The sequence below is a fragment of the Centroberyx gerrardi genome, chromosome 6 (genome assembly GCF_048128805.1).
Source record: "Centroberyx gerrardi isolate f3 chromosome 6, fCenGer3.hap1.cur.20231027, whole genome shotgun sequence".
NCBI lineage: Eukaryota > Metazoa > Chordata > Actinopteri > Beryciformes > Berycidae > Centroberyx > Centroberyx gerrardi.
The window spans coordinates 29,874,152-29,886,959 of NC_136002.1; the positions used below are offsets into that span (position 1 = coordinate 29,874,152).

At 42.6% G+C, this 12,808-nt stretch overlaps 1 long non-coding RNA gene across 1 annotated transcript; it reads right to left on the minus strand.

Annotated features, from left to right (window-relative positions):
- Positions 1-9,328: 9,328 nt before the first annotated feature.
- LOC139911289 (uncharacterized) lies at positions 9,329-12,253 on the minus strand. The gene is made up of 3 exons (XR_011784601.2): positions 12,186-12,253; positions 11,718-11,881; positions 9,329-9,476 (listed from the first exon to the last, which is right to left on the minus strand). It is a non-coding gene; the product is annotated as an uncharacterized LOC139911289 (long non-coding RNA).
- Positions 12,254-12,808: the final 555 nt, after the last annotated feature.

The following is a 12,808-nucleotide window of genomic DNA, read 5'->3' on the forward strand; positions in this document are numbered from 1 at the left end:
TGTCACAAATGAGCAATGTTGTTCAATGTCTTTATATTTTCATATTTATGTACTCTGCCATCTAACGTTAGGCCCGTTTCATTGTCAACATCCGTTGTTGCTCACTTCCGTTGTAATGTTGCGGCTTTTGCATTTGTGTTGTGATTTTTTCATTTGTGTTTTCCGTTAATGTGCTTGTGTGTTTTTTGAATTTGCAAAGCATTTTGGATATGCAGTTCGTTCGACACGTCTCGGCCACCGTAGCTGTGCCGTGTGAGATGCATCATTCCTCCAATTTTTTGGTCAAAATCTCATCAGTGGTGTTCGAAGGGCGAAGAGCGAATAAAGAACATATTTTCTGTTTGCAAAGCAATTCACACAGTTCACGTGTGGTGAACTTTGACCTGTGGATTCACACAGTCGGCCAATAGAAATGCTGCTTCATGTATGTTGGCCTCTGAAAGAAATTCCAACATGTTGTTTGAAACCAAGAAACATACAATCAGTGCAGTATGTCCAACAAATGAAGACAGGGTGAGACTGAAGCTGGTCCTTTTTCACACAAGATGTAGTAAAGTCCTTGTCCCTTGAAAAAGTTTACAAAATTGATTCATCTCATTGCACATCAACAACAGATATCTACACTAAACACATAAGCCCAACATAGCGTATAGTTAATCTTAGTCTTCAGTAAGGCAGGAACTTTTTCATTCGCCTGCCATGAGGTGAATTCATAAATTCAGAAGACATTTTCACTTCATTACCAGCCAGACTGTTTCTAGAAAATGAACCTCCAAATGATGGTGCGCTACCGGCCAAAGCGGCTGGCAGATTGGATTAACTCACGGGCCACAGCCAAAACGTACATTTTGCTGCTGTCATATGAAACCTTGTAACTCCAAGTTTGGTGATTTTCATGTTTTTACTTCCATCGAAAGATTCCATGCTGCTCTATGGGTTGAGAAAATACTACGAACCTCAGTCTTATGAAACCCTTTCAAAACACACCGGATGAACTGTTTTTCTTGGTTCGTGAAAAGATTTTGGAGATACAAGGTTTTCCCCCGACAGCAGCAGTTGACATTTACATTCACATTTTAGGCATTTAGCTTAGCAAATCACCGGCACAATATTCTGGTAATCACTGAATGATCATAATGTAGGAGCAAGTACTTGGAAGGATTTTTTTTTTTTTTTTTTTAGAGAGAAGGGAAATCATTCAGTTCATCTTACATGTCCAGTAATCTGCTGTGTGTACAAGACCCTGAGCCTCTACCTGCTTCCTCATTATAAGTCTCTCCATTGCATGAGTGTCAGGTAAACACCTTGAATGTAACGCTAGTCTCCCACCCTGCATCCAGACCAGCCTGGTCTCCTGACATTTTTTGGGAAATGAGCCTAGTGTCTTAAAATGCAAATGCACCCACGAAAAGCAAGAGAAATACATTATCCCACCGCAAAAGGATTACATGAAGGAGACACGACTAGAAACAGGCTGCAGTTGTGACACTGAAATAGTGGAAAGTGTTGTGGTAAAGGTGTTGTGGTCAGGGTGGTAGATGGGTGTGTACATTTGCCTTCAACTCTGATGAAGGCAAATATTTTCTACTGTGAGTGAAGTTTTAATTTTCTTTTTTTTTTTTTTTACATTTTTAACCCTAACGCTAAGAACTAAAAATAAACCCTAAAGTTTTCCGTATTTAAGCATGACCTAAACCTAACTTTAAACAACTTATTTTAGTTGTCTAATCTTAACCAAAGTTGGAGTTGCCTAAATTGAACCATAACCCAAACCCTAACCTTAACCAAAGTTGTTTTACTTGACCGTTAGCTAATGTTTTCACATAACAAACACAAAAAAAACAGCATGTCCAATTCATGCTCTTGTCCCATAATCCAAATTCGTGGTAGAGGAGCGTAATCTTCACATAATTTACATCCACAGCATCTGCATATCAGATGATTTTGTGCTCGTTTCACAAACTTTTCTGAGACTTGATCCGGTCAGACAGTCAGACAGCCGGCCGTCCCACTGACCTGCATTGGAGGAAGGCGTCCAGGTGACTCTGAATATTCCACGGAGACACTCACACATGGTCCGGAGGAGGGAGCGGATGGAGGAGACACACGGACGCAGCAGCCCACACAGCGGGCCGCGGGGCAGGGAGAGCTGGGAGGCAGAGCCGGGGCAGCAGGCGCGTCTCTGAGGCAAATCCACCGGTCGCTTTGACTGTTTGGGCCCGCGGGAGACCGAGCTACACTGTCAGTGTGGTTAGCAACTAGAGAGAGAGAGAGAGAGAGAGAGAGAGAGAGAGGGAGAGAGGGAGAGGGGGTCCCGGTTTGGGAAAGAGAGAGGGATGGAGGGATGGACGGATGGACTGAGAGAGCGAGAGAGCAGAGAGAGGAGGGGTGGATAGATGGAGAGACAGAGAGACAAACACACACACACACACACACACACACAGAGGCTTTTCAGATGCATGGGGAGAGAGGGGGGGGTCCCGGTTTGGGAAAAAAAGAGAGAGAGTGATGAAAACAGAGAGAGAGGAGGGGTGGATGGATGGACAGAGAGATAGAGAGGGAGACACACACACACACACACACACACACACACACACGCACACACGCACGCACACAACCACACAGGCTTTTCAGATGCATGGAGACAGAGAGAGGGTCCCAGTTCAGGAAAGAGAGATGGATAGATGGATGAATGGACTGAGAGAGAGAGAGAGGAAAACACACACACAAAGAGAGAGAGAGAGAGAGAGAAAGGAAGAGAGGGAGTGTTGTTTTTTGAGTGTGTGTATTTATCAACATAAGGCACCACCGAACCACCTCTTTCCCAATGTACGTGCATACACACCACCAGAGAGTGACAGAGAGACAGTGTGTGTGTGTGTGTGATATGTGTGTGTGACAGAGAGAGAGCGAGAGAGAGAGAGAGAGAGAGAGAGAGGGAGGCGACAGCAGCGAGACAGGACAGAATAGAGGTGTATTAGCGCTGCGGGACAGTCAGCAGTTTGCTGCGGCCCTCAGTAAAGCCCCGCTCCATTGTTAGTGCTGCTGGAGGCTTTAGCCGCAGCTTGTTACTGGGCTTAGTGGGGCTGGACACTGGATACCAGTCAGACACCAGCGACAGCAGCCAGCACATCACCCTCTGTCCCTCTGTCCCTCTGTCCCTCCGCAAACATTCACTTCATTCACTTCTTTTTAAATTGCTCTATTGGAAAGGCTTAAAACGGGGAAAATGTTGCCCATGGTGAAGTGCAAAATGTTAAATCTTAAAAGCAAACAAAGTTTTCCCCGCTCTCTCTTTCTCTTCTTCTCGCTCATTCATTTTCTCTCTCTCTCTCACGTATTTATTCGCTACCTCTCTCACTCACCTTCTCTCGCCCTCTTTTACTCACTCACTCACTCATTTGCTCCATAACTTTCTCGCTCACACATACACACTCGCTTGTTTACTGCCTCTCTCGTTCACTTACTCACTTTTTCTCTCTCTCTCCACTCTCTCTCAATCGCTCACTCACTCACTCATTCACTCCCTCACTCACTCGTTTTCCCTATCTCTCTCTCTCTCTCTCTCTCACACACACACACTCATTCACCATCTATCACTCACTCACTCACTCTTTTCTCTCTATTACATTCACAATGTTACAACACCAACATGAACGCTGAATAGTAACAGAAACTCATTGCACACAATACAGTTTTTGTTTGTTTTTATTTAGTTTTACATAGTTTTAGTATAGTTTTTATACTCGCTATGTAATTGTGCACTGATTTTATTTAATGTAAAGTCTACGTATCTTGAAAGGCACTACACAAATAAAATTATTATTATTACATACTGAATTAAACATTCTATGCACTATGTTTAGTAAATAGAGGATTTAGTAAATTCCCTCTCTCTCAATTCAATTCAATTCAAGGTGCTTTATTGGCATGACAGTTCACAAACAAACAATATTGCCAAAGCATGTAACAAGAGATTAATCATCAATTAAATTATTAAATAACAAAAATAAATAAATAAATAAATTTAAAAAAAAATTTAAAAAAAAAAATTAAGTAACAGAAAAATAATTCCATCCCCTCCTATTTATTATTGTGTGTGTGTGTGTGTGTGTGTGTGTGCATGTGTGTTGCTGTGCCTCCACTGTCTACTGACTATCATTGTTTCTGTGTTTATGTCACTTAAAAAAACAGCAAAATATCACCTTAGCCAATAAAAAACAGAACTTTTCACATACATTCATATATTATTCTTCACCTATAGAAGGCATAGCTACCATAATCATGAAATATTTCGAAATTCCCTCCGCTTCAGCACCCAACGATATTTCCCATGATGCTCTTGAAAGAAGCTTCAGCGCGTTGCCCTAGGAACCTAGAGGTATAGCTCACGCCCTGAACGTTGTCTAGACCTTATACCTTATACCTAGTACCTTATACCTACTCTCTCTCTCTCTCTCTCTCTCTCTCTCTCTCAGTTCCAGCTTCACCTCCAGCTCCAGCTCCAGGGTCCAGCCTCCTCTCCACCTCCATATCTCTCATCCCCAGCCTCAGCATATTCCCTTTCCCCTGCCTGCCTTCCAGCCCTCTCTCTCTCTCTCTCTCTCTCTCTCTCTCTCTCTCTCTCTCCCCTCGGCCTCAGCTTTCTCTCTTACCTGGGTCTGATTTACAGCTCCAGCTCCAGTCAGGGGGGCGCTGACTGATTCTTTGGGCCCAAAGCCCCGTCTCTCCGTGTCCCAGGTCTTCTTGCCCCAAACTCAACTTACTTCCCTTCCCCAGGCCCATGTTCCCCCCTCTCCCTCCGGCCTTCCTTCTACCTCAGTCAACCTGATCTCACACAATACGTGAAATAAACACGACTTGTTAAACCAAATTACGTGTTGGTGGCATGTTAAGTATTCAATTTTCCCAGCATGAAACGGTTACGTGAAGGAGGCCAACCCTAACCCTACACAGTAGAAAAATGTCCAACTTTTGAGTTTGTTGCATGTTGACCGACATCAGTTGAGGTTTCTCATTGTGATATTTGCATAATGTGTTGGTAATTGCAGCCTATTGCTGCAGTGGCTGATTTCCCCAGCCTGATCTCCTGAAATTTTGTGAAATGAGCATGATGTCTTAAAATGCTAAAAATTGTTTTAGTTGCCTAAACTTAACTGTTAGTAGTGAAAATGGCATGTCCAATTCATGCTACTGTCACATAATCCAATTTGTGCTATTCACATAATTTGTATTCACAACATGTAATCTGAGTTTTAGAGTTTGTCTTCAATTCACAAAATTTTATGAAATCACGTATTTTCCAGAGTTACAGAGACATCAACGAAAAGGGAATGGCTTGGGAAATCTTTGGTGCCAGAGTGGGTGTGTCAGGTATGTCAAGTTAACAAATAAAAACACAAGTAATTACAATTACTGTTTGATGTTTTACTTTTTGGCTCGATTTGTTGTTTGCTTCCATGGCAACCACGGCTTGCTGGGATGATTTGGTAGAGAGCTGTGCGACTGTGATGAGACACCGGAGGCGATGGGCTTCACAAAGCTCTGCTGGCTCCCTGTCTGTGGAGCCCGTTACTCCACAGACTCTCTGTTTCTAGGCCAAGCCGTTCCCTCTCTCTCCACCTCCGGCCCTCTCTCCAGCTCCTGTCACAGTCCCTCCAGCCTCCGTCTCATCAGGAGGGAAACGGTCACTGGCCTCGCTCCTTATGGCCCAAGCCCTCACCCTCTGTCCAGCCCCAGTCTTCTCTCCATCCCCAGTCCTGCCTCCAGCCCCAGTCTGGATCCACACCAGTCACAAAGCCCTGGTCATCCCCGTACATGCCAGTTATATTAATTATAGTGAGCTGAATTTCATTACATTTGCTGTTCCATTGGTAAGTCAATCCGAGATAATAAAAATTGTGTTAAAAAGTGGAGATCCCTTATTTTCTTACAAGTTCTTTATATAATCTACAGGAAATGAGTGAAAGAAGCTTCTGAGACATTTTAATGTTAACATAATTGACTTTAGCATGTAAAAAACACACGATTTGATTTGAACATCATCCAAATTGGCCCCCAAGATCAGCTTTGATGATGATTATAGGATTTCTATGTTGTGAATGGTGGCCATCTTGAAAAATGGCCATTTATGGGCTGTTAGGGTTAGCTTTATTACAGTGACCTAAGAGGATTACACACACCAAATTTGGCGCTTGTATCACATAGTGAACGATTTTCACTTATCTGCCCCGCTATTAGAGGGTATTTTGAGTTGATGATTTCTGATTAACATAAGAGTGAAAGAAGTCATGTGATCAGATTAGATGATGCACAGCAGCATCTTATACCTGGACAAGAAATTTGTATTTTGCGCTGATGAGCTTTGATTTGCAGGTGATTTGCATGTATCAAGCTATACTGACCCTTGTATGTTGCGTTGAATTATTGTGTTTTACTGTACTTTAATATGTAGTTGTGTTTTTTTTAATGCGCTTTTAAAATTCCCTTATGGAACACTACAATTCTGAATTGAACTGAACTGATTAATCAATATGTATGAATGTAGTGGACCAGATCTTACTATCTGAAAGGGAGTCAGTTACTTCTGTGGGATTCATGGGAAACCAGTGGTGTTAGTGGCCAAATCTCAGCTTTACTTGTGTTACTTGTGTGATGGTCCCGGGCCATCTGCCCTCCCACAGTTGTCTCTCTTTGTACTTCCTGCCCAGTTTTCCCTCCCTCATTAGGTAGATGGCCGTCACCTGGGATGGAGGTTATAAAGTCGTCTTACCCGTTCTCTCTCTCCCTCTCCTGCTCTCTGCCAGGCCGGCAGGGGTCCTGGTATCCTTTGGTTGTTTGGCTTTTTCTTTTCTTGCACGCAACACCCCTACACCATACATGCTGACTATTGCATCTACAACCAGCTTGACACACCGATGCTTCCTACACATCCCATCTGTTTGGTTTGCTTTGGCTTATACTAAAAATGTGGTTGATCATACCTTTTACCGTACGGACTCCCTCCTTTGGTTATGATCTTAACGAGCGATCACAACGCTTGTGCAAGGCAAGTAGGTATTTGTCAGGCAATATAGTGCCAAATTGTTGCAGCAGTAAAAAGTGACAGCAGTTTGTCTCACATGTGTAAGTTACTGTATAGGGGTGCAGGTTTCAAAACCACAGAAACAATCAAACAATGAGAATATCAGTCTGACAAGGAAAAGGAAAACTCCAAGAACTGCAACTCAGCTCTAAAAAACAGATGTAGAGCCCTATTCCAAAATGCTATATTTATGGAAAAAACAAAATCATTACAAGTCAGTCATTCAATATCATTCAAAATCTTCAACCATTTGACTTAAATTACCTAGTTTCATTTAAAATGCACCCGAATCTGATGTAATTTTGTGCTACTAATCATTTTGTAAGAGTATGTTTTTTCCTCATTGTTTTAATAAAAATTCTACTTTCTGCACAGAAGGGAGAGAAACTGTGTGACGGTTCGTCAGGTCTCAGGCCCATAAATGCAGTTTCCATACTCATTAGAAGCAATGTTTGTCTGCCACATGCCTCACTTAATCCCCACAAAGTGCAGAGTAGTTGAGAGCTGAGTCATCGAGGATGGAGCCAGCGCACACACACACACACACACACTCACACACACACTCGCACGTACACACTTACACACAGCACTTAGCACTTGGAGCCGTGCAGCGCTTCAAGCTCTGAGAATCCTGTGGGTTTGACACAGAATGAGTCAGAAAGATCACACAGGTTCTCCTCACCCAGATCCCACTCCAAGTCCAGACCTTGAAACTGAAATTCGCCGGCACGCTGCTTTCCCAACATTTCGACAGAACAGTAATTTGTTCGAGGGCTTGAATCGTCTTTGTGTGAAGACATTAGCGTCGCTGTCCCCGCTGTCAGAAAGGCCACAGAGAGGGGGCGCGGGAATGCAAACAAACCGGAGAACATTTGCGAAAGGACGCCTACTCATGGCGTCCAGAGCGGAGGCTGCTGATTGGACGGTTTCAGGACGGTGAGGCACAGGGCAACTTTTGGAGCAACTCTGACGAGCAACGGCACCCGAGGAGTTTCCCTGTGTGTCTCGTTTTGTTGCTGGGAGCATTAGCAGTCTACACTCACCAGCCACTTTATTAGGTACACCTGCTCCTCCAAACAGCCAATCATGTGGCAGCAACTCAACATACAGTATAAAGCATGCAGACATGGTGCAATGGTTTGGTTTTTTGTTCGACCGAACATTAGAATGAACAAGATAAGTCTAAGAGACTTTGACTGTGGTCTGATTGTTTATTTTGTTTTATTTTATTTATCTTTATTTATTATATTTATTTTTCTTAATGTAAACTTGTTTTATCTGACATTTTATCTGATGAACTTGGTGTGACTATGGTTTTATGTTTTATCTTCACTTTGCTTTTATCAACTTTTGTTTTGATTTGTTTGTGTGAAGCACATATATATATAAATAAAGTATTATTATTATTATTGTTGGTTCTTCCAGCAGGAACAGCTGCCCTCCTGGGATTTTCACGCACTTCAGTCTCTAGAGTTTGCAGAGAACGCTGCGAAAAACAGAAAACATCCAGTCAGCGGAAGTTCTGTGGCCGAAAACAGCTTGTTAATGAGAGAGGTCAGAGGTCAGTGAACAGGCAGACTGGTTCAAGCTGACAGAAAGGCCACAAATGCTCCAATAACAGCTCTGCACAACAGTGGTGTGCAGAAGAGCATCTCACAACACACAAGCTGTTGCTCCTAGATAGGTGTACCTAATAAAGTGGCCGGTGAGTGTATATAACCTCTCTTAGGCTGACACATGCCTAAAAGAACATTTCTCACCTGTCTCGTAGTGAAGTGTGACCAAAACGCCACAGCAGCAAAACATTAGATCATCAGCTCATGGGATTCATCACAGGTTTTATGAAGAGGCTTTCTTGGAGAACCCCAGTGTGGAAAATGAGTGTCCTCAAGCCTCTCTGGTGCTTCAAAACATATCTAGTATGAGATTAATGACCCTCAAGTGTTGTTAATAGCCAATCAATTTAATCTAATTACATGTGAGATGTGTTTGGGAAATGATGTAATGGGTTGAGGCACGAGGGGAAGAGGAGAGGAGAGGGAGCGAGAGACTCAGAGACAGAAAAACCTTTATTCAACCGTGCAGCAGAGGAAACTAAAGAGTTGACATAAATGTTTGACATATTTCTGGATTTTCTGATGGTTATGTTTACAAAAGTGGTGACAAAGCATTCAAAAACACAAGTTTAAAATTTACAGCAGCAAGAACTCTTTGCAATATTATGACAGTAGCGCATTCTCACAATATAAACTTAATGATTTTATACCACTTAACAGCGGGGTAAATCCAGTTTGATGAGGGTTGTTGAGGTAAGAGACAGCTGATGGATGCTGCCTGTCCATCTCCTGGGTGGAAGATGGGTGGTGTGGTGAATACTCAACACTTACCAAGCCTGGGGAAGAGAGAGAGAGAGAGAGGGAGGGGAAAAGAGAAAAGGAAAAACTGAAAAAAACTCCTAATACATTTTTGTTATTAGGAAAAACGATCAATCTTGCTGCAAAGTTTGTATCTAAATGTCACCAAATATGGAAGAAATGGTTTTGCAAATTTTGTCTCCCCATCTCTCCCAATGGCCTACCTTGTTATACATTGACTTCAATTATATTGAATATATTGCTATGCTTTTAGCTATTGTTGATATGTGCAGATCTGTATAATTGTTTTTTTTTACTTTATCCTGTCCTATCCGGAGCTGAGAGAGAGAGAGAGAGAGAGATTCGAACTGTGAATGATGCAGGCACCACTTCGGCCAATTACTAACAAGTAAACAAATGTTGTAGCGCCCCCTTTAGGCTAATCTGTGTAATGAAAAAAATGTCAGAAAGGAGCAATGAAACGCATCATTCCCTTTAAGTTTTAGGAAAAAACTGAATCACTATTTGATCCATTTTATTTGACCGTCCTCTGGTCACAACAATGTCAAATCACACAAAATGTTCTTGTTTTAGTCAAACCACAGATAGATTTATTCTTTTTTAGACATTAAAGTCACACTGAAATGAAAAATGATTTATATTTTTTTTTTTGCCTTTTTAGCTTATTCTAACTATCATACCATACAGCTACTTAACAATTTATGCTTAAAAAAATGACAAAAAAAATATTTTATTGTAGTTTTATATCAAAATCTCATTACTTTTACTTCCTGGAAAACAGAAAATCTTTAGGAGGCGAACATAAGAATTCCAACCAATAAAACCATCAGATTTTTTAAGAATCCCGCCCCTCCCATCAAATAAATCTGTCTCTCTCTCCCCCACTAGTTTACACTTTTGAATGAACCCTCCCCACTTTAAGTCGTGCCCCAATGTCCGGTTTCAACAGGAAATACATCACAATAAGGACGAAAAATGCTCCCAAAATGTGAGTTGAACAGGAGCAGAAACTTCATGTCTGACAGGTAAACAACACTGAATGTGTAGTGGAGCCCAGAACACCAGACCAGGTCCGACCAGAACCAGCCGTGTTGAGGATCTGGACTCCACCGCTTGCTGTCCGCACCCTCGTCACCACATCTGTCCACTGGCAGGACACTGTGGTAATTAAAGTGCAGATACGAACCAAACACACAAATAAATCATCTCTCTCCCTCCAAACACACACACACACACATCCGCTCATTATCACACTCGCCGCCTCTATGATTTTTCTAGAATTTTAGTTTATTATCATTTCCCATTTTATCTTTGTTAATGTTGCTCTACTATTTTGCACCGTGTTTCTTTTCTCATTTGGATTCTGTTATCTAACGTTTGTGTCTTAGCTGTTCTCATTTAGATTTTTTTTGTTTGAGGTGAGATTTGTTCACGCAGTTTAATTGCACCTCTTTTTGTTTTTTGAAATTGTATTTTATCACTTTTTGTTAACCTTTATTCCTATGTTTTATCACAGTGAAAATAGATTTAAAGGATAAGTTTGGTGATTTTGGACCTATATATAATTAGCCTCTTACATCCCTGTAGTACTCGGACCCACAGACAGTACTGACTCTAGTCAGTCAGCTGTCAGTTGAAGCAGCGAGCTCCACTGCCTCTTGCTGCAACAAACTGTGTGTCAACATATCTCCAAAAAAGCCGTCTGTAGCTCCACAGGAGAGTCGAGAGGAAATGGAAAAGTTGCAAAGGTACAAAAATTTAAATTAGCTCTGATTTCATGACACAATTCCTCCATTATGCACACTTTGACCAATCAGAAAATCACAGAACTATTTTTCTCTGCTGCAGCACAGAAAGGGGTGAAAGGCGGTTCCTGGCGGAGTGATCTGGTTCTGGACGGTCAGGTCAGATTGTAAACAGTAGAGTTCGGTAGAAGACGATCCGCTGAGAGGAAACGGGGCGGTGCCGCTGCTTTCCGGGCCGTGGAGAGAAATACATCGTCGCTCTCCAGATCGTTTTCACAGACTGGCTTTACTGGAGATATTTTGACAAACAGTTTGAACTCAATGTTGCAGCAAGAAGCAACAGAGCTCGCTGGTTCAACTGACTACAGGTAGAACTACAGGTAGTAAGAGACATTATATATTATTATATATAGGTCCAAACTCACTGAACTTATCCTTTAAATAGTGAATGTCTTCACACATTCACCTGATTGCACACACACAGACTGCAGTTTACACAGCCGAGCGCCTCACCTTCATGATTTAAACAGCGGGCAGCAGATGAAACCAACCTTCCACCGGAGGTCCAGAGTTCAAACCCCCATCCTGCTGAAGTGTCCCAGAGCAAAACACTAAAACCAGACCAGATCCAGGGAGGCTGCTCTGCGGCTGAGCCTGACCTCTGACCTCTGACCTCCCTGCGGAGGGAGGAATCAATAAAGTATTGCATTATTATTATTAAACACACATAGCTCATACACACACACACACACACACACACACACACACACACACACACACACACGTTACCTATCACAACCTACATACTGCACAAACAATCCTGTCTGCTCACAGTGTTGCTGTGACACATCAGGAATCATAATTAGAAGGCTAGCGCTTGGAAAATAATAAAATGCTCTCCTTATTGGCTGGGTGGCCCTAAGGGCAGTACTACACACACACACACACACACACACACACACACACACACACACAAACTACCTGTTGTAGAGGGACACTATCATCTTGCTCGTCTCTGCTTTATGCAGCATCTTGGAACTGAAGAATCTGCATGAAGAGAGAAACAAATATGATCAAATCTGTCACAACATTGCACAGTAAATGAATTATGGTCTCTCCAATTGGCTGGGTGGTCCTCAGGGCAGCAGTACACACACACACACACACACACACACACACACACACATACACACACGCAATATCTACTGTATACAGCTGGGTGGTCTCCAGAGCAGCAGAGACTCAGATCTGGGCGGTGCAGATGGTTCAGTGATAAGTGGAGGAACAAACTCAACAAACTCAACTCTACTGCCTTGCTCAAGGGCAGTAGTGTTTCTCATTCACTTTTCCCCTGCACTTATTTACCCAACTGAAATCAAAGCGGCCTGACTCCCACCCCTCAGCTCAGTGGCAGGTGTGTGTGTGTGTGTGTGTGTGTGTGTGTGTAGGGGGGTGACAGGAGAGTCAGAAATAGCCTCCTGGGTTGGGTCCTGCTGCATTCCTCCGCTCCTGACGACACCGCGTGGTTTACACAGGCGGAAATATTTCATTCTCTTATTTTGGTTTCTTTTTCTGTAAAGCACTCTGCAAACCTTGTTTTTGAA